The 22,262-nt window shown below is 41.3% G+C and overlaps 1 protein-coding gene across 2 annotated transcripts in view; it reads left to right on the top strand.

Annotated features, from left to right (window-relative positions):
• PPP1R14B (protein phosphatase 1 regulatory inhibitor subunit 14B) overlaps positions 1–22,262 on the top strand; it is a 324,098-nt gene that overhangs the window by 79,740 nt on the left and 222,096 nt on the right. The window lies entirely within an intron of this gene.

Genomic DNA, 22,262 nt, shown 5'->3' with positions numbered 1-22,262 from the left:
ATAGGTGGAAATCCATTAAGTACAGAAGAAGTAATTAGGGACCTGGGGACCCAAGTTGATAGCAATCTCTCATTTGACAACCACATGGCCAAAGTGGTTAGAAAAACATTTTATATAGCCCACCTAATCATGAAGGGATTCACATCTAGATCAGGGGAGGTCATCGTGCCTCTTTACTCATCCCTCATCAGGCCCGTAATTGAGTACAATGCCCCTTTTGGGATGTACCTTACCAGACACCTGCAGCAACTGGAAAGACCCCAAAAGTACCTCACCAAGAGGATCAAAGTGCTCAAACGGATGCCATATGCTGCCCGGTTAAAGAAACTCCAGCTCTACTCAGTGGCATACCGCCTGTTCAGAGGCGATCTGTGCCTGACGTATAAAGCCATGTCCAACCCGGAATTAATGGACATGCTGCACCTCAGAAAATCCAAATCCCATCGAGCTACGTGCTCGAGAGACTTGAACCTCTGCACTGAAATAAATAGGACATGCTGGAGGGACAGATTCATAACCCAGAGGCTCCCTTCACTCTGGAATAAAATCCCAGTCCAGGTTAGGCAGAGTCCCTCATTGACTCTCTTCAAGAGGAATCTTGATGAGTGGATGGGAGATCGTAGGTTTACCCCGGGTATCACTTCTGTGTCACTGTTAGATAGAGGCACAGTATACTAACCTCGAAAAAGGGCATAGCAAAATAAATTTAAAATGGGTGGCGAGAGCCAAACACATTCTGGCTAGGCTTATAAATGCCCTAGGGCAGATAGCCTAGTATGAACCTATGAACCTATGAATACTTGCTATATTGTATTGATGTCTGCAGGCAACTTTGGTATGTGTTGACAGGACTTTGGACTTAAAGCATAGTTTGTTCCTTATGCTTCCCAGATGAGGACAAAAGGTAGGTGAAGTGTTTGGCTTGTTCGCTGTCAAGTGGTACAGCCTTTGCTTACTATAAATGTTGTAAAGCATGGTCAGGATTGCCTAAAGCTTATTCCACCAAAGCTTTTTGTTTGGTATCATTTTCTGCAGTATGTCCTTGGACAGCACCTAAAGTAGTTTGTGTGCTGAAACAGACAACCTGGCTATAACTGAATAATTAGCTCGTGGGTAGGTAGTTGCAAGTTTGTTTTTGTTGGCGTAATGGTTAATGTTTTTACCTTGTAGACGCAAGGTAAAAGATTTGGTTCTCAGTTTTGAAGGGACACTGACTAGGATTAAAATGGCCTGCAAGGATAGCTACCCTAGAACTTGCTTGTATACAGCTTTGCTTCCTTTGTCCATGTTCTGTGTGTGCGGTGTCTAGGGACACCTCAAGCAAGAAGTTCTTCAGTTTACTCCTCTCCTTTGGTGCTTTGTGTGGAGTCTGTATATTCTCCCTGTGTTCGTATGGGTTTTCTCTAGGTGCTCAGGTTTCCACCCACATTCAAGACATGCTGCAAGGTGGATCATGACTTTAATTAGTGGAGTGCGTATGCAATAATGAAAAGACCTGGCATCCTATTTCCATTTTGTCCGTTGCCTTAAAACTCTACTGGCAGCAGTAGTTGTCCAGAGAGTCATTGTAGGAGGAGTTGGTGAGCAAGTGAGGCAACTTACTCTTTCGTTACAGAAAGCGTTGGTGAGGGATCCAGTGCATTCCGTGAGATGTGGCTAAATATAAAACTTCGAGTGAGGATCATGGTCAGTTCTGTAGCGAAAGCATTGCCTTACTATGGTTGCAGCGTGGTCAGTTCTCTAGTTTAAAACATTGCCTTACTAAGGTTATTTCTGGACAGCTGTAACCAATCGGCTGCAGTTGCCCTAATTCAGCAGTAGGACTATAGAGCCAGAAATGCTTAGAACTGTTATCAGAGCTTAGAGAGTATTAAGAGCATAGAGAGTATTAAACTTTCTGATTAGTTCTCCAAAAATGTTATGAAATGAGATGAAAATACAAATTTGCTCCCAAGTTCTGGTAAATGCCATAACTGCATTCCGAATGTCAAGAAGTGAAACATTTCAGTTCCAAGAGCTAGTTAATGAGAAGAAATGCATTTTAACAGGCATTCCTTCTGTTAAAGGCACGGAACTGTAGGAACAGAAAAGTGAACGTGTAAATTATAGTTCAGATGGGGAAAATTGTACCTTTTAACCTTTGGAAACCTTTCCTTTCATTTTTTTTTCCTTGGCATAGACTGTTTTATCCAAATCTAGTTTGTGTTTAAAAACCAAAAAAGTGGTCCAAGTGCCCAGATGTGGGCATATGCAGTCTGCTGTCCATGTGTGCGTGCACAAACGTGCAAGGTAATACAGCCATAAGCAAGAATGAAACACATGCCTAGCAAAACAGTCTCTTCCTTGTCTTAGAAATTTTTCTTCATAGCAGGCTGTATTTTTATCCCATCTTAAATGCTGTTTAATGGAGCAACTGTATTTATAACACTGCTGTTTGTGGCTTTGAAGTGATTGCAGAACTGTATTTCTGGAAATGCTCCTAGAAGCCGCGCAGTGGTTAAGATGTTAAAATTAAAAATCAGGTTTGGATTTATGGAGATGTCTTGTTTCAATTTTGAGACTCCTCCCTTGCTTACTGGCATTTGCTCTCATGTTACTGATATGAGCCTGGATGTTGTTCCCCATTATAAGAAGGTAAACAGCTAGTCAAGCTGGCTAAGCCCTGTTAAGACACACCAGCCTAATTTGTTTCTCTCAACCACAGGAGGAGCAACAAAGGTAAAATGTGTGTGTTTTTTTTGTTTGTTTTTTGTGTTTTTTTTTAATACATTTTATATATATATATATATATATATATATATATATATATATATATATATATAATGTGTGTGTGTAAAATACACATATATATATATATATATATATATATATATATATATATATATATATATATATATATATATATATATATATATATATATATATGTGTGCATATATATATGTGTGCATATATATATATGTGCATATATATATGTGTGCATATATATATATATGTGTGTGCATATATATATATATATATATATATATATATATATATATATATAGATATATATATATTTATATATTTATATATAGCTTATGACTGTAATCTGCTTGAAACTAGCATTTGCTAAATGTTCATTGTGTATTATTATCTTGGAGCTTTTCTCCCAGGGCCTCCGCTGAAAATGGACATGTGTCTAGTCTGACTATCCCGGTCAACAAATGTAAAGTGTGTGTTTAACATTTGTTAACCAGGAAAGTCCAACTTGGAACAAGCCAATTTTCAGCAGAGGCCTGGGGAGAAACGGTCCAGATGCATTTATTTGTTAAATGTGTGTGCTTGTTCTGACATGGTTTGTCACATGCTATTGCTGTCTCGCCCAACTGTAGTAGTAGTAGTACCTCTGTGTAGGGCAGGTCTGTGTAGGTGTAGTTCATTACCTAATGAGTGCACACTCACATCTGTATTACTTTGCAGGTAGTGAGTTACATGTTTGTATACAGTCTGAACAAAACATTTAAAAGTTGGTTGGCGGCAACAGTGAGCCACAGACTTATGGTAATGAAGTTGACAAAGATGATAGACTTTTACCACTTCCCATTGAACTAGAAGCGGATATGGTTTCTGACTTAAACATCAAGAATTTTTTTCTGCACTATTTTTATAGCAGTTAATGTCTATCAAAAGGATACTATCCCCTGACCTTTACTAAGAATATCAATTAAAATGTCAAGTCTTCCAGTATACCATAATGTGAGACATTGTTAAAGCTTTAAGTCCTTATTGTTTGCAAACTTTACAAATGCAAACCAACTCTCTTACTGAAGACTGAATATGGGAATGTGCTATCTGTAGTAAAACGCATTGTGAGCAACATGGATTATGAATGGTTTGAGAGACTGGTCCTTTAGAAAGGCTCGTCTGGAAGGGAGTAGGGAGGGACATCTTAAATGCATAAATGCATTCATTGTGTAGTGGAATAACTTCACTGCGAGAGCCATTATGATGATTTTGCAGTATATGACTGTTACCTTCCCACGTAGTATAGTGAATGTCATGTAGTAACTGGCCAAAAATATTGGGATTGAAGTTAGTTCAGTCACTTGCCTGAAGGGTTTGCATATGGGATTTTTTCATAAATAACATTAATCCAGCAACTGAACAGTTTATTACCACATTTACCACAAGCCCATGTGATCAGTTGAGAATTGATATTAGCACACAATTCGAAATTTGGAGCATGGTGTTTGTGTTTGTGCAGTGTGCTAATCTGGTTCAGGCAAACTGAATCGGTCATTAAACTTAAAAACAGACTTCTCTCTAGTCCTAGGCTTGCTGTGTTCTCATTTCCAGCACTTCACTCTTGGTTTAAAACTTCACAACTGATCTGGAATGCTACTTATGGCCGTTTGAGTAGCACAGAGGGATGAAGTGTTGAGTCCATGTTCTCTTTACAGTTACAGGTCATCTTTGAAACCCAGACATTTTTTGGTTAAAGTTAAAGCTTTGTGTTGATGCTCACTGGTAAATTAGCTGTTATTTTCGGTTACTGATGTGTCTATAGTAAGTTCTGCCATGCCAGAAAGACCAAACATGGTAGTTCCAGCTTAGGAGTCCTGATTGTTGATGTAACATAAAGTACGTTTTTGTGGCTTTTAACAATGTAGATGAGCTGGTCCAAAGACTTCTAGTCTATGATCAAAATATGGAGAAATAAATTTAATGTAAACTCCAGAAGTAATTTGCAATAACACAATGCATACTAATAAATATAAGCATTATTAAAGTAAATGGTATCTAAGTATTTTAAGAAGCACAATTAATACAGTTGGTGTGTTGCATTTATTTTGTCATTGCAGAAACAATATGCCAAAGCAAGTGTGGACATCTATTAAAGAAAATTAATGAAGCATTTTAGGAACGCACAATTAATAAGTTGGTGTAATAGGCATTGATATGACATTGGTGATGTGTGTGTTTTGTGCATTTGCAAGATTTTGTGACCATACATTAAAACTGTTGGATTTGTGAATATTAATCTTCAGGTGCTGTTCACCCTCTAGCCCTATTGCACTGACAATTGTAGAGCTATTTGCCAATGTCCAGTAAATTTACCTGGTACAAAGAACATGTCTGCTGAATCTGGTGTAATTACCTTTTGCAGTCATATTGTGACCGAAGCTGTTCCAGCTCAGAAGCTGTTGATGGAAGGTGCTAGTAGACGCTGATTTTCATGGACAATGTTGCAGTATTGATTCTCTTAGTCTTGCAATGCAGAATCCCATAACTGGCCCAGTTTCTAGAGTCTTTACATTATCCCTAGCCAACAGACATCAAGGACCAATACCTGGACATCAAGGTGCAAGAGGGGTGTCTACTGGTGCCATCTTCAGTTCTTGCTAGCAGTGCAGCCCAGCTCGCAGTCCATTGGTTGTCTTTTTTTTTTTTTTTTTTCCAGATTTCCTTGTAGACTGGTTTCACATAAGTACCCTACTGGGGAAAATTTTCTTCTGATAAGATCAGTAACTGTTTTTGAAGTGTCAAAACAAGTCCTGGATAAAAACTCTCATCCCTTTTGTCTGTTTTTGGGAGTTTAGCACGTTTCTAGTAGTAAAGATTGTGCTAGTTTTGAGCTAAGACCCTTAAGCTTGGGCACAAAGTCTTCTGAACACATGAGTTCAGACCCAGTTTCTTCTGTTTCTTATTCCACTGCTTCAGATGCTACATGCCCAAGAAATGCAAGGATAAAAAGTTGAAGGAAAATTTAGTGGATGACTACGATCTTTTTGCAGTTCAAGTTGGCCAACTCTGGTGAGGCAATTTTGCAGTCTAGGGTCTGACGACTACTAGGACCGAATCCTTGAGACACCTCCAGTGCGTTTGGTTTTTCCATTTCCATTGTCTGATGGGTCTGAAACAGCTCTGCAGGCTTTACTCCTGATCTCGGTTACCGAGGGAGGTGGTTCGTCAGCTGTGTTGCATGAATATACCAAGAATCTGGACTGAGGTCACGGTCTTCTGACCACATACAGAGGCCCTCCTATCTAAACGGATTCTTAAACCTAAGAGACCAGTCTGCTTGCTTCAGTCTACTTTCCAGTCATTGGACACTACTACCCAGGTTGAAATTCAGAACCTTCTTGAAATAGCGCAGGAGTTTATGGCCTTTAGGAAGTCTATGGAAGATGGACAACTACCTACCCCTGAAGTTCCTCAGAGGGAAAGGAGGAGGGATGTTTTCTTTGAGGCAGAGTCGGACTCCTCAGGATTTGAGTGAGTAAGAATAGTCTTATTCTGAACACCCCCTCCAAATCCTACTCTTTTTTTTTTTTTTTTTTTTGACATCTGTCTTCTGCCCCCCCCCCCCCAAAAGATTTATCCTTTGGGAATACCTTGCATAAGATGGAGGCCTTTAATTCAAAGAGAAGAGAGTTCTCTCTGGCCCAAACCTTTTACAGGTAACTTCTGAGCCTGTCCTCTTTCAGACCACTGGCTGTTCCTCTGGTTCATGTAGTACTAGATGTCTTTGAAGACCTCTCTGCCAACTGCTCTAAGGAAACCAAATCATCTCTTGAGTGCTTGACGCCCACAAGCTGATCCTTTGGTAGTGCCCACTGAATCCACTAAAGGTATCCCTAGACGGCCCTTACCTATGACAGCGAAAGTAGATTGCTAGACAAATCTGGCAAAAAGACATGTACATATTCTGCCCTCTCGAAGGTGCTCAGTTGACAATTTCAGAATTTAAAATCCTCATTCACTGGAACAAATCATTACTAAAGCAGAGGGCATTGCAGACGAGGCCTTTTGGACAGAGATGCAGGAGTCTGCTAGAGTAGCCCTGCAGGTATCCAAACATTCTGCAGATGTGATAACTATGCATTTGATGCATCATGTAAGGGGTTCTGTTACCTGCAGATGTGCCTGGCTGAGGACTGTGCTACTCCTTGACCAAATAAAGGTCTAGCTTCTGGATGCCTGACTGGATAAATTCCTTTTTGGGCCCACAGCAGAGAAGGTTTGAGATTTGACAAAGGGGAAAGCAAATCAAAACTGAGTTCTCCAACTCCCAAGAATAACAGAAATGTCCCTTCTTGGCCTCTGCCTCCTAGGCAAGATTAAGGGAGTCTTCCTGATCAGACAAACCAAGATGAGAGCAGCTGTAACTATGCACAGCTGCTTCTCTCTACCTCCCCTCCCCAAGCCCATGCCTTCTCCCACTCCTCTAGTGGGAAGGCTTTTCTCCTTCCTTCATCTGTGAAAAATCACCGTGGACCAGTGAGCCCTAAACATCATAGAAATGAGTTTTTACATTCAGTTCAGGGTAAGGCCTCTCCTTCGTAGGAATGCCAAAGCTCCAAGACAGGGTCATCTCCCCCCTCCACTTCTTGCAAGAACTCCTTCAGCAAGGGTCCATTCAACCAGTCCCTGCTGGGGAAGAAGCAACAGGGTTCAAATTCAAGATCTTTTTAGTCCCAAAAAAGGAAGGTACCTGTTAAAGTTTAACAGGTACTTGCATATCCCCAACTTCAAAACGTTAACCTTTTAAAAACTGTTACCATGATCTTTCCAGGATCATACATGATTGCACTGGATCTGAAGGGATCCAGTCTTCATGTTCCTATTGCAAAGGGAATACAGGAGGTACCTTCAGTTTGTGGCAGCAGGTTTCAACTACCAGTTGTGTGCTTTACCATTTAGTTTATCCACTACTCAGAGACATTTTTCACCTAGTGTCTAGCTCTGGTTATAGCCCATAGTCATACTGAAGGACAGTTAAGGGTACATATTTATCCTTTGCTCTGGACGACTGCCTCATCCATGGAAAAAACATCCTGGAACTTCAAAACAGCCTTGCAAGTTACCATAGATTGCCTTCCCTTCTTGGGGAAACTTTTAAACTATGGTCTAGAAACACTAACCTTGTCTCATTTTGAGCCAACAGCCTCTCCTGCTTTAAAGATGCTGTCATGAAAGACCACCCTGCTGATGGCCATCACTTCAGCCAGGTTGTCTTTGAACTACAAGCCCTGATGTGCAAGTAACCTTTCATTGGGTTACCCTGTCCCTGTGGAAAGCATAGAACTAATAGCTTTATGCCCAAGGTAGTAACGTGTTTCTCCTTTAATCAAGCTGTTTGCCTACCAGTGTCCTTTTCAAATTCTCAAAGTAAAGCTGAACAAGTCTGGTATTCCCTGGGTGTGACTTGACAAGATGATACCTTATCTGAACAGAATGAGCTTCCCAAATGGGGCAGGACAACTGTTAGTGGCCTTTGCAGAAGGGAAAGAAGGTAAACCTGTATTCAAACAAAACTATTTCAAAATGGATAATTAATTGCATTATTTTGTTATACTCGTCATGGTAAGCCACTATTAGCCCAGGTCAGAGCTTAGTCCATGAGACACAGGGCATCTACCACTGTCTCTTCCTTAATGTCCCCCACCCAGGCTGTTTTGGAAGCTGCCATATGGACATCAATACACACCTTCACTGAGCACTACCATTTAGGCACTGCATCCAGGGCTAGGAAAGGGTTTGCGACTGCTGTCTTACAGAACCTACTGTCCCTGGGGTCACCAGACAGCCAACCACCCAACCTGTAGCTTTGTGAGTCATCCTAAGAATATAGTACCAATATATTGACTGCAAAGAATATAGTACAGTTAAACTTACCATAATTTATAGATGTACATGCGTGAATGGGCGTTCCTTCGTTGAAGATTATGCGTTAGGCCTGGCAAGCCAGTACGTAAAAATTCTACTGCCAATCATTAGCGGACCAACGACCCCTAACCGAGAAAAGCCGAAAGACGCAAACAAACTGCAGCATAACAAAAACCCACCCTCATACACTTCCATCTCTTGGCCTCTCCCCCATTCCTGGGGGAATTTTCTGGCAAGGCATGTCTCATCCCCTCCCTTTACTCCTAGTTTGCAGTTATAAATTCTTTCTGTAAAACTTTGATAACCAGAAAAGTTGTTTTCCTTGGGCATCAGACTGCATCATAACCTAGAAAGATCTTAAGATTATGCTGCTGGACACACCTCTCCTACCTTGACATCTAGATGTCTGTTGGCTAGGGATGATTCAAAGCCTCTGGAAATCAGGTCGGTTGTGGACTTTTGGTCTTCCTGCTGTGCAGAACAAGTACTTGCAACATTAATCTACTCCTAATGTCTACATTTAATGTAAGTGTAACACAACTGTACTTTCTTAGGACTTTCTTTTGGAAAATGTTGCACTACATCCTTGTTGCTGTTTTTTGGCATACTATTTTTTATCATGACATTATTCTAGAAAAACTCTGAAGTAACTTGCTACTGCAGTGAGCTTGAGGGATGTTGCCATATCTGTGGATTCACAGCAGCTTGATCTACCATTTGCTGCCACAGTGGCTTGTTTCACAATTTTCATTGTACAGACACTGCATGTTGTATGCATTTGCTTTTATATTTGCCTTGTTCTTTGCATCCAGGGATATATATCCTTCTGTATCGCTGCAGTATTCCTTACAGCAGGGATACCCTGCTAAGGGTAGCCAGACATCCTGCCAGTATACCAAAGCCTTGGGTTGTAATAGGGATGTCCTACATCACATGTATGCTCCCGGCGCATGGTATAGGTCATAAGTGATGCACAGACATGCCATCCTTGGTACTTTGCCACCATTTTGAATGCCAGCTTTGATTCAGTCAACACTCATTTGTCTGCTGGTTGCCAAGCTGTTTTTCAGATAAGTGCCCATTTGGGTTTTTTTTTTCTAATTTGTGGTGGTTTTCATATCATTCAAAAAGGGGAAATGCCAGTGTGGGAGACCATTTCCACTTGACCATCATGAACAGTGTTTGTTTTGCTTAGGCACTTCTCGCAACCATACGTCATGTCTTTTTTGTCGGGTGTCTGGTTCAAAAAATTTGCATAGTTGTCTTTCCTCTCTAGCCATTTACCTAGAGAACCAGTGTCTTAAATTGTAGCTCTGGGTACTATGGTGCAATTGTCCTGGCCCAAGAGTCAGCTGTCCTAGAAGACCAAGAAAGCTCTGTCAGATTCTTTGGCTGTACCACCTCCACTGGGGGGGTGTCAAGGTTGATGAAAGCCAGGAAGATTGCCCAGTTTTTCAGTCCAGTTCTTTTGCTGTGACCTTTTTGGAGGCCAGCATGTATCTGTTTTATCTCACATCTCTGGAGGCTCTGTATACATCCATTTTGGATGTTCATTGGGAAATGCTGCTGATTATTTCTGAAGGGCCTAGGGGTGTTCTGCAAATCCTTGTTGGGGAGGAGATTCCTACTATGCTTACTGAAGATAGGCAGGGGTCCAAGCCATGTAGGATTCTTAGGGCTGCCGTCCCCTTATGTTTCTTTTTCTCGGTTAGGGGTCGCCACAGAAGAACTCCGGTCCGCTAATGATTGGCAGATTTTTATGGTGCCGAGTTGCCAGCCCGACACCCAACCTTCAGAGGAGGCACATCCATTCACGCATGTCTTTCGAACACCACTCTACTGTGCAGAGGACATGCAGACTCCACACACACAAGGCACTCCAGCCGAGAATCTAACAGGAGAACCTCTTACCATCGCGGCCGTCCCCTTATAAAAGGCCAAAAAAAAAAAAAAAAAAAAACTAAGCACATTTCTCTTGCTCCTAAGGGTCCTCTGTGTGAATGGCAGGATTTCACACAGCGTTTAATGGCTTTGAAGCCCCCTCAGGGGGTCTCTGTTCCTGCACCCCCTTGGTCTTCTATTTTTCTTGACCTAGAGAGCAGGCTCATCTGATGAGGATGTGGATTCTGATGAGAATCCTTGACCTATTCCTGCCAGATTTCTACTTCCCTTGGAATATGGTTCTGAGCAAGAGCATTCTTGGTCCTGATTCTCCTTTTTTAGGAGATTTCTTTTGGTAATTCAGTTTCCCATATGATGGAGGTTAAGTGCGACTGTATCCAGGTCTATAATATCCAGCAGAGGTGTTATGAGCTCTTTCAAATGGAGTCTCCCAAGTCCTCGGCTGTCCTTCTTGCTGCCTTGCTGGATAACTTGTTTGCAGCATCTCAGGCTCCTGACTCCCAGCCCCTGCTCCTAAAAAAAGAAATATTGATGGGTTTTAAGATGTTTAATGATTGCAAATTGCTTTACAAGTGTCCCTCTGCTGACCTTTCTGTTTTTCTTCTGATAAACCATCTAAGCTTTTACCTTCTACAAAGCTGCTTCCCTCTGACACAGCAGAACTATGGAGAGGTTGGGTATGAAAGTAGTGTACTGCTGCTACCCTGAGCCATTCAGCCTGTGAATTACCAGATCCAAATGACCAGGTATTGTTTGGCTCTTCTCTGTCAGGCTTTTCAGGTTATTTTAGACCTTCCTGACTCAGAGTGAAAGGCTTTGGCTCTATCTTTGTTAGTCCTCTTCCAGTAGCTCACCATTGTATTAAATGCAATTATGATATGGCTGATTCCTCATTTAGAGCTGCTGCCTATGGTTGTATTGAGGGAGGTATTCCTGACTTTGCCTTCAGCCTTTGTCTGATAATAAGGCCAAGATCATGTATGTTCCTCCAGGTAATGATCTCTGGTTCTGCAGCTGCTGAGCTTTTTAAGTCTCCTCAGGAAAAGGTTAAGGCTGCAAGAATTGAAACATTTTGTTTCTCCGTTCCCAAATTTCATATGAATCTCCTGAATAAACCTACCTTTGTCCATAGGCAGTCCCATCCTCCTCCCAAAGGTAAAAAGGGTGGTAGGGCTCCTCTTGGTAATCCTTCTCAAACTCCTTCAAATTGGAAGCCTCCTTTTTTTCAGACAAGACAGGCTCTGTTTTTCCCCACTCCTCAGTAATGTTCCCTTTCAAATTGGTTAAGAATCACTCGGAATTCTTGGGTTCTATCGATCATTCTTCTGGGGCATTACGTGGTTTGGAATCTCCCCTTCCCCCTTGGGCATTCCTCAATCCCCTGAAGAACAGCTGCCCCCCAGATGTTCTTTGGAGCCTTTTGTCTCCAACAATTGAAGCAGTTCCAGACCCTCAAAAAAAGATTTTACTGTAGAATCTTTCTGGTTCCCTGGAAAGAAGGCACCTGGAGACCCATTCTGCCTCAGTCTCAGTTCAACACCTTTTTGAAAGTTCCTTCTTTTCAGGTCTCTTCTCCTCTTCCTCAGGCTTTCCTAATCCTTGTGGATATCAGACACCTATGTATCTCCATATTCCTGATTCATCCCCTTTTCAGGAAGTTTTTACATGTCTCTGCTTCCTTGCATTTTTAGTTCTCTGCTTTGACCTTTGGGCTCTTGACTGCCGCAAGGGTCTTCACTCAATGCCTCACTCCTGTGATTTATTGCAGGATGAGGAGACTATAGATCTTTCCTTACATGGAGGACTTGCTTATTCAGGCTTCTCCATAGATTTTGCTTCACAAATTACTGTTTTGTCTCCTGCAAAGCACAGGGTTTGTTTATTTTTATTTTATTTACATTTGTTAACCGGGAAAGTCTGACTGGATATTAGTCCATTTTCAGCGGAGGCCCAGGGAGAAAAGATCCAAGAGATGCAATGTTATAGTTAACAGATAATAGAGACTGTAACTTAAATGCTAGTAATAGTCAGGTTACACAGATACTAGCATTAAGACAATCATATGAGACCTAGTAGAGCAAAATGGAAGGCAGTATAATGGAAGACATTCATGAGAATTTCTGTCCTCACTAGGGAGGCTGGAAGTGTAATTTTGTGCAACAGTCTAGATGTAAGGCATTACTACTTGCTTTTGTATACAAGATTGGTCTGTAGCTAAGCTAGCCAGGGGTGAGACAGGAGCATAGTCTGTTCTTCATGAAGTGAGTTTTAAGTAGTTTTTTGAATTGGGTTGAGGAGTTGTTGCCTGTTATGGGCAGGAAGGGAGTTCCAAATTTTAGAAATGTAGTGGCTTTGGCAGTGAAGTTCCATAAATCCTTCCTAACTCCTTTTCAGGATCATGTTTTTTCTTGGGTGCAGGCTCCACACTATTCCAATGCTGGCATATCGTAACTGTTCCCAAGGTTTTAACTCTTTCAATCCCTCCTCCTAGCCTCCATTTCAGCCAGAGTTTCTAAGGCTCTGGGATACATGGCTTCCACCATTTTATGCTTCCTCTGGCCAAGCTTCGTATGAGAAGGGTCCAGTAGTCCCTAAAGTCAGTCTCTCCAACATTCTTTTCCTTTAGATTTTCCAATTCCTCTACTCCATGCCTGAAGCTGGAGCTTCAGTGGTGGATTCATAAATTATCCTTAAACCTTTTCAACCTCTAGTCTCTGCTTATCAACCCCCCCCTCCCCCTGGCCTCAGTAGGAGGACCATATCAATGTCTGAGGTCAGAGTTCTTCTGGCCCTTCAGGCCTTTCTCTTCCTTCCAGGGCCCTTCAGAGTCTTCATAGACAATGCCAGTGTTGTGGAACATCAACAAGCAAGGGGGGACAAGGTTCTACCTCCTTGCTCTTGTGCAGACTAGCTCTTCAGGTTTGGGATCTGGCTGTCTAGTATCAGGTGACCCTTCAGGCTGTTTGTATTCCTTCAGATCCAAATTTTGTGGCAGATTATCTAAGCAGGTCCATAACACAGACTTGCAAGTGGGTGTTTCACAAAGATGTTTTCTGGACATTAGGAGTACCTCACTGGTAGACCAAGTATATCTTTGCCTCCCCTCTGAACAGACAACTTGCTTTCTTTTGCACCACAGTCCCTTATCCCCCTCTAGGAAAAAAGGCATCCACCTTCCAAGACGGAGGACGTTTCTTTGTCTTCCCTCCCCTTCCTATCATACTGGGGATCCTGTTCAATATAGGACAGGATTGTTGGTCCTACTTTTGGACACCATAGAAGAGTCTTTCTGGGTTATGTTCAAGCTGCTTTATTGTATACAAACGCATCACAGTAGAAGTTTACCGACTTCAACTTAAGTAACTTGTGTACAAACTAACTACTGCAATCATGCATGTTCACTATCTGGCTGCACACTCAAAGTGGCACTGGAATAGCACATGCCCAGTATTTATATGTACACATTCAGTCCTTGATGTGCTTAAAGATGCAGCACATGCATTCTCATCTACATCCTCTCTCTCTGAGAAATCATGCAACATTATGAATCTATTTGGCATGCAGATGATGCAAGTAGTTCTTTGTCATGCAGTTATACAAGACTAGGTACATGTATACAGTTGTGTTCATGTTGCTGTTTCACACTGGGCTTGGAAATTCAACCATATCATGTGACATATCTGGGAATTGGGTTTAGCAACTGGAGTGGTCTCTACAGAATGTTCAACCTTGGGAGTATTGGAACATCTTCAGGAATTGAAGTAGAGGTTGAAACACTCTGGGGATGGGAACATAGTTTGGTTCACTCCGAGATCTAGAGTCTTTATCGCAGTAACAATGCTGCAATGATTCTGGTATAGGAAGAAGATGCCTGCGATTTCTCCTGTACTCCACACTCAGATCTGCAAGGTAGGATCTCTGCTCAGCACATGTACCTTGACGCACTTGACCAATCTGGTTGACACCTTTCGCTGTTTGTATCCTCATGGTCTCTCCTTCCCTTAACGGATGAAGAAATCTGACCAGTTTTATCGTAGCTGGACTTCTGGATAGAGTGCTTCTTGAATTGTACCTTGATGGTGCTGTTCTTGGTTTTAGGCCTCAATAAACTAATCAGTAACGTTGTTTTGGTTTACCTGGATAGGTGTCTCTGAGCAGGTGAGCCAAGTATATCATGACACTATGTTTTTGAGGTTAAGTAAATCCAAAAAGACATCAGTATCGTCACGCTTTGACCTTTCAAGTAATTGCTTTGCACTCTGCACTGCTTGTTCAGCTAGCCCATTTGACTGTACATGTTAGCAGTCCTGAATATCCGCAAAGTCTTCTCTTGCAAATTTCTGAAAATAACTGACTAATAAATTGAGTACCATTGTCAGAAACAACTTTGTGTGGACTACCATGGACTGAAAAATGATGTTTCAACTTTGTAATAACAGTAGTGGATGTTTAAATTAGGTAGCAAGTCCATCTCAAACAAATTTGAATGAGTCTACCAATACTAAGTGTTGATTGAGTCACTCAAATGTGTCCGTGACTACTGTTGAGCAAGGTAGTTCAGGCACTTTACCTAGCTGAAGTGGTTTTCTTTGCAAATGTGGGTTAGTACTACATACTGAACAAGAAAGTATCAATGCCTTTTACTAGTGAAGGCCAAAATACGAATTCCCTACTCTTCTATTAGTGGATGTGGAACCTGGGTGACCACTATACAAAATATGGATATATCCTTGTAAGGAAGCAGAAACAATTTTAGGACCTTTAAAAATAATGCTGTCTTCCATCAACATTTCATCCCTAAGGAAAATAGGTTTGCGCTTCAGGTGGTACACTAGATTGCTTTGAAGGCCATCATGCATTAATGTAGTGATTGAGCTTCTACAAAATGGGATCAGTCTTTGTATGATCTCTCAGCTCAAGTCTAGTGGTTGAGAAATTACACACTGCTATCACGGCAAAGTCAAAAGTCTCTGCTTCAGGCTGTTCTGTCACATTTCTGGGCGATCTGGATAAGGTGTCAGCCAGATTTTGTGTAGACCATTTTAAAGTTGTGCATTTGCAATTTGAGCATCATTCTTTGTAACTTTGCTCATAGGCTTCTTTAGAATGGTAACTAGAGGTTACCAATCTGAATAGCTCGACTATAGATATAATCATAAAACTTGGAATATGCAAATACTATTGCCAAAAGTTCTTTCTCAATTTGAGCATACTGCATCTCAGTTTGGGCAAGTGTTCTAGATGAATAGGGTACTGATCTGCCCTCTTGAAGAATAACTGTGCCAAGACCAAATTTTGAAGCATCACAGGAAAGAATGACTGGTTTCTTTACATCGTAGTATCTTAATGTAGGTGGGGTGGCAATTTTCTACTTAAGGTCTTCAAATGTATTCTGGTGCTGTTCTAACCATGACCATGTAACATTTTTGCACGTCTGCTCTCTTAAAGGTGCCGTCATCTCACTGAAGTCTTGCATAAACTTGCCTAAATAGTTGACCTTGCCTAGGAAATGCTGTAGAGCTCGAATATTATCTGGTGCTGACATCTCAAGAACAGCTGCTTTTTGTCTGGTCTCAAGGCAGTACTGGTAAATGACTTGCATATGTAACTTCTGGTAGTCTGAATTTACACTTCAGAGGATTGAGCTTAAAGTTCACTTCGTATGCTCTAGGTTTCTGTCATGCTCTGCATCACCATTGCCTCCAACCAATAAATCATCTTCTCTTATGGCACAAGATAACCCCAAAACATTTGCTCCATTGCACACGAACACTTCACTTGCAGAATTTATTCCAAATGGCATCCTTGGGAATCTGTATCTGCCAAATGGGGTACCAAAAGTGGCTAGTAATGAGGATTTGTGATCAAACATCACTTCCCAAAATGAACTTTTTGTACCCAAGAGACATGCAACAGTGGCATTTGTTATTAGGGCTGCTGTGTGCACCAGATGATGCAGTTTGTTCAGATCTTGTGTCAATATATACTCTGATTTTTATCAGCCTTTTTTTGTGAGCTGCTACTGTAGACACCCATTCAGTTGGTTCTGTAACTGGACAAATTACACCTTGCTGTGCACCATTTTATCCATCTGAGCTTTTCTTGCATAGCTATCGGAACTTTTCTTGCTGGTGTAACTACTGGAGTGACCTCTGGGTGTAACTTCATCACAACTTTAACTTGTCATTGAAAACGTCAACATACTCTGAGAAAATGGCTTCAGAAAAATTGGAACTAGGGTATGCACGTGTATGATTAACTTCTTTGGTTTAAAAAAAAAAAAAGTCAGTTCTCAAACTCTGAGTCCTAGTAATGACTGTACTGGTCTTTGGACTATATAGAATAATGAGCTGTAGCAGCTCAGTCCAATAACATGAAAGCATCACAAGCCCTTGGTTTGAATTTCTTCAACTCCATAAGAAACCAGTTTTGCACTACTGGCCATATTGAGTTCATCAATTCTCACTTTAGCGTATGTCTCGTATAACATTACACTTTGAACCAGTGTCTACTTTAAGCTCTGTGGATTTACCATTGATCTGGACTGTACAAAACACTGACAGTAAATTCACTGCATCAACTTTGACCAATTAAGGATACACCACCTACATAAAAAGTTGACTGCTGCAGCTCCACTTGATCAGTTTGCTTTTGTGAGAGACCTTTCTTTACAACTGTGTGGGGTTTACATGATTTGCAACTGTGTGGGGTTTACTTGATTTGCAAAACTTTTGACAATGGTTCCATGTTTTACACTTGTATCATTGCTGACCAAATTCTAAGCATTTCTCTCTTAGACTCGTGATTGGCACCAAAATTGCGAAACTTAATAAATAAAGCTGGACTTGGGTTTTGCTAATTCACATTTGTATTGCATTGAGCATGTTCCTTTAACTGAACTGGTCTTGGAACTTGCTGGAAAACTACGTGGCTTCCCTGGTGAGCCAGCAGGGACTGTGGCTGCCATGTGCTTAGGCCTGCTCCTGTTTGCCACGTGTTGCATGCCATCGACATTTGCTCTGGAGCCTGCTGAAACCATGCTCTTGTCACTTACAAGCATACTTGTTTTTCTGTAACTTCATGGATTTGACTCCTCTCAGTAGCTTTACTCAACGTTAAGTCACTGTCCTGAAGCAAAGTCTTTCTCACAGCAGCACTATTAATACCCCACACAAGCTTGTCCTTTAACCCATCAAGTCACCAAACCGATACATTTAACTTTGTTTTGGGTATTCCCTTGAATACAACAACTATTTTCACCTTCTCCCTCCTATACTGCTGGTGCCATATACAAATGAATGCTCTTTCAATGGCCTCTGACCCAGCTAGGTTTAGCAAAATGAATGCCCCGGTGCATGCATCTTTATCTGAATAAGCTGCTTGTATAAAAATATTGTACTCTTGCTCAAATGTTCTCTAGTTCTCTGAAATATTCTGATCAAATACAAGTGGTAAGGGTTTCTGAAATCAGTCTGCCATATTAACACATACCAATGAAGGGTTTTGCAAATAAGCACTAACATATACACTTATGCCAGAAATTTATGCCAGTATTTGTGACGTTGCCCAATGGCACAAAAACCCTCTGTATAACTGAACTTTGCAAAACAAGTCTGTTGGGCACTGTAATACTCTTGAAATTACTGTACTGCAAGAAATTGCCTCTCATCAGTGAAAGAAACATTTCAAATAACTGCACTATGTGAACAGACTGGGAAGAAGAAGCTCTGAGTTGGTAACATTTCGAAGTAATTGCACTTTGCAAATACAGTACACATCACACTGAAATTTCCCCAAAATGGCAGTACATTGCTAAGCAGTTCTTTGCAGTGCAAGAAACACACTAATGCGTTTCTTGCACTTATGCACTTTGCAAATAGACACACCCAGCTCAAGCAACTTTTCAGCGCAAGAAACTTTTTTAAATGGGTATACTTTGTACTTAATAGTTGCACTTTGCACACAACTCTTCAAAATGCATGCACAATAAGCGCATATTGTAAGCACTTTATCACACTGATGCTTCAAGTAACTAGTTAAGCCCCTCATACAGTATGAAGTAGTTATGCCAAAACACAGCACTTTGCCAAAAAACATGTAGTCGCCTTGGTTTATTTATGCTGAATGTGCCCTTTTTTGCCTTGTATTAATTTTGCTCATTTAATCTCTTCAAGCCCATTGTACTTGCGCTCGTTTTGCCTCAAACACCTTAATCTTAAACATTTCAATAAACCTTTTTTGCCTGCTGCTTGTTTAATGCAGTTTGTGCCCTTATAATGCTCCGTTTTATCTTTTTTTATAAAATAAGCAGTTTGTGCAAATTCTCATTACCTTTGATTCTTTTCTGGCTCTTTTTCATGCTCGTTTCTCTTTATCTTCACTGTCATTTCTGCACCTCCTGCCTCTGAATGTCATTCTCTGGAATCCCAATTCTGACACCATGTCACTCCTACTTTGGACACACTAGCGTCTTCATGGGTTCTGTTCAAGCAGCTTTGCTAACTACTGCAATGATATATGCTCTGGCTGCACAGTCAGTGGCACTGGGCATACCATGTGCCTGGTATTTATATGTGCATGTTCAGTCCTTGATATGTTAAAGATGCAGCACACAAACTTTGCAAGGATACTCCCAAAATCTTGTTGGTGACTTTGGCCCAGACAACATTCCTCTTCTGCCTTCAGCAAAGGGTGGACCGACCGACCTCACACAAGACTAGAGATCTGTCTTCAATCCCCACCTGTCCACTCTTCAACTGATACTGTGGGTGATTTTTTTTTTTTCACACTCCTTTAATTAACACTTGTGACCTAGGCAAATTTACATTTATACAAAAGTAATAAAACTGTATTGCATTTAATTCATACTTTTATATATAATACAACCTAAGCAACATATAGGATTTTGAGCCCTTTTAGGCATCCTTTTCTAAGTATGTGCTTCTGGTCCTGTGTGAGGCCAGGAAAGCTTATGAAATGGAAGAGGTTTTCTTTTTGGTTTTTTACTCGTAACCTCAATTCACTTTCTGTGGAAGTTCCTTTGGTTATCTTATTCGTGTGAATTGCTCAATGCTGGGTTGGCATACTCTTCTGTTAATGCCCACCTGTCATCTATTTCTGCTGGTCTACGTTTGACTCCTCCTCTGGCATCTAGATTTGAGATCAAACAATTGCTTAAAGATGTCCTTCATTTTAGGCCTCCAGCAAGGCTATTTCTCCTTCCTGGGACCTTTTAATTTTGTCCTGGAAAGATTTAATTCTGGCTCCTCTCTAGCCTACAGCTTGAACTTCCTTGCATCATTACATTTAAGACTGTTCTTTTAGCCCTTACCTCAGCTAGGTGGGTGTTTGAGCTGCAGGCCCTTATGGCTGTTGCTCCTTTTTTGGTTTTTCATAAAGATAGGGTGTCTGTTCGTATTGATCCTTCTTTTATGCCAAAGGTGGCTAATGAGTTGTCTGCTAATCAGTCTATTCATTTGTGCACTTTTTCTCCTTCTCTGCAGTCTGCTAGTGAGAATGTTCTTCACAACTTGGATCTGTATAGATCTGCTCTCTGATATTTGGATAAAAATAAAGCCATTTGTAATTGAGCAGCTTTTTGTTTCCTTTCATTTTAGGTCTTTAGGTTTGGCTGTTTCTAAGCAAACTATTTTATCTTTGGTATCTAAGGCCATTTCTTTTTGTTACTCCTTTCATGGGGAAAATCCTTCATTCTGTTAAGGCTGATTCTACCAGGGCTTTGGCGGCTTCTGGTGCTATTTACCAAAGGTTTGGATACCAATTCCATTCTCGAGGAAGCTGCTTGGATTTCTGTGCATACTTTTACCAAGTACTAAGTTAGATGTAGTTTCTATGGATAGAGCTGCATTTGCCAGGGCTGCCCTGCATGGCTTTGCTTGGACATTCCTGCACACTTTTTTTTCTTCCTGAATATTTGTACATGCCATAGTAAGTAATACTGCAACAGTGATATGGAAGGACATTAATACAGTTGTGTAAAACCTTACATAACAGTAGATGTCTTCCTCTTCACTATTGTAGTATTCACTCCCTCCCTGTCTCTCCTCCTGGGTGCACGTTCCTCTCTCCTTGGACTGCTGATGTTCTTCGTGTTTCACTGTTGCAGTCATTACATTTGGGTAATCTGCTTGCAGGTTGCACTCAATCAGCCTGATTTACAAAGTCTTGGGTCTTGCGTCGGTTGCTGTCTCTTCTTCCATGACGTCAGGGGTATAAAACATGCAGCCGACACCATTACATCAGTCTTTCTTGCCCTGCGGTGCCTGAAGCAGAAGCAGTTCGGAAGTGCCAGTCAGCAGACTCATGAAATTTTCATTTGAGTTTCAGAACCAAAGTCTTCAACTTAGTCAAGTACCCCGTTGGGGAAATGCTTTTTCTTGCTCCATACCGATGTCAGTAAAAGTTAATAATTGCATTACTTGTGGAAAACAAATACCTCGTGAAGATTTTCATTTGTACTGTATTCATTGCCTAGGCCCTGACTTTGACGTACCTTGCTGTTGGTTTTGTGCTTTAATCAGCGCACTATCAGTAGTCTGTTTTTGCCTCTCAATATTTCGGTTCTCTGTTTAATTATCCAGAAATGTCGTCTGTTAGCAGACTACCGGAATTCTGAAAAAAAAATGCAAAGATAAAGACGAACAGGCCACAGAGGTCCAAAACTGACGACACGCAGGCCTCTACTGAGACCCATTCAGAGTCTGTATGCTGCGAGATACTTCAGCTATGGAACCTGCAGATGTCTCTACCTTGGATGGGTCCAGAGCCGCTGTGCAGGCAGCGGATTCTGAGGGTGTATTCAGGCCTATGGACTTTCATATTAAATCGACGCCTCCTTCATTACGAAGGCCTAAGTCTTGGAACAAAACAAATGATAAAAATGGCCGAAGATCTAATAACTGTAATCAGGGGTAGTCAACCCCCCCCCCCCCCCCCAAGAGGCCTAGGGCTGAGCTTGATTATGAATCTTCTGATCAGGATTCTGTTTCTTCTGACTCTTCTGATGACCTGGATTTGTCCTTGCCTACTTATGAGGATTCTGATGCAGAGGATTCTATTCCCTCTGCTTCCCCTCCTGAGGATTTTTCTTTTGGGGAAACCTTACATTAAGGGAGCATTTTCACTGGGAAAACCAGGAATTTTCTGATTCAAAAGAGGCTTGGGGATTTCCTTCTACTTCAGCATATGCCTTTGGCTATTCCTCCTGTAGTAGACATTGTTGATTGTTTTCTCTGAATCCAGTTTGGCCCCTGATTCCCTGCCTCCTGCTCCTAGTAAACCTGACATACTACAGGGTTCCTGAGTCCTGCAAGTTCCTTTTCAAAAATCCTATTGCAGATCCAGAGACCATTTCTCACAGGCCCAAGGGCATTAAGGCTTCTACTGCTAAAAATCCTACCCCTTCTGATAGAGACTCCAGGGTGCTGGATAGATGGGGTAAAAAGGTTTATACTTCAGCAACCTTGGCAATCGGAACTTTAAACTGCCAATTTCATATGTTAAAATATCAGCAACATGTCATTGGACTGCTTAAACAGAAAATGATGATTCCTGACTGTGTGGAAAATAAAGATTTACAGGACTTAATGCATTCTGCTGAACAAGTTGGAAAACCTACTTTGCAGTGTGGTTTTGATTGTTTAGAGGCCTCTTGCAGGGCTGCTGTTACTGGGTCTGTGCTTAGAAGGCA

Source organism: Protopterus annectens, chromosome 6.part1 (genome assembly GCF_019279795.1).
Source record: "Protopterus annectens isolate FY-2018-M chromosome 6.part1, PAN1.0, whole genome shotgun sequence".
Lineage (NCBI taxonomy): Eukaryota > Metazoa > Chordata > Ceratodontiformes > Protopteridae > Protopterus > Protopterus annectens.
This window is presented reverse-complemented; position numbering and strand designations above follow the sequence as displayed.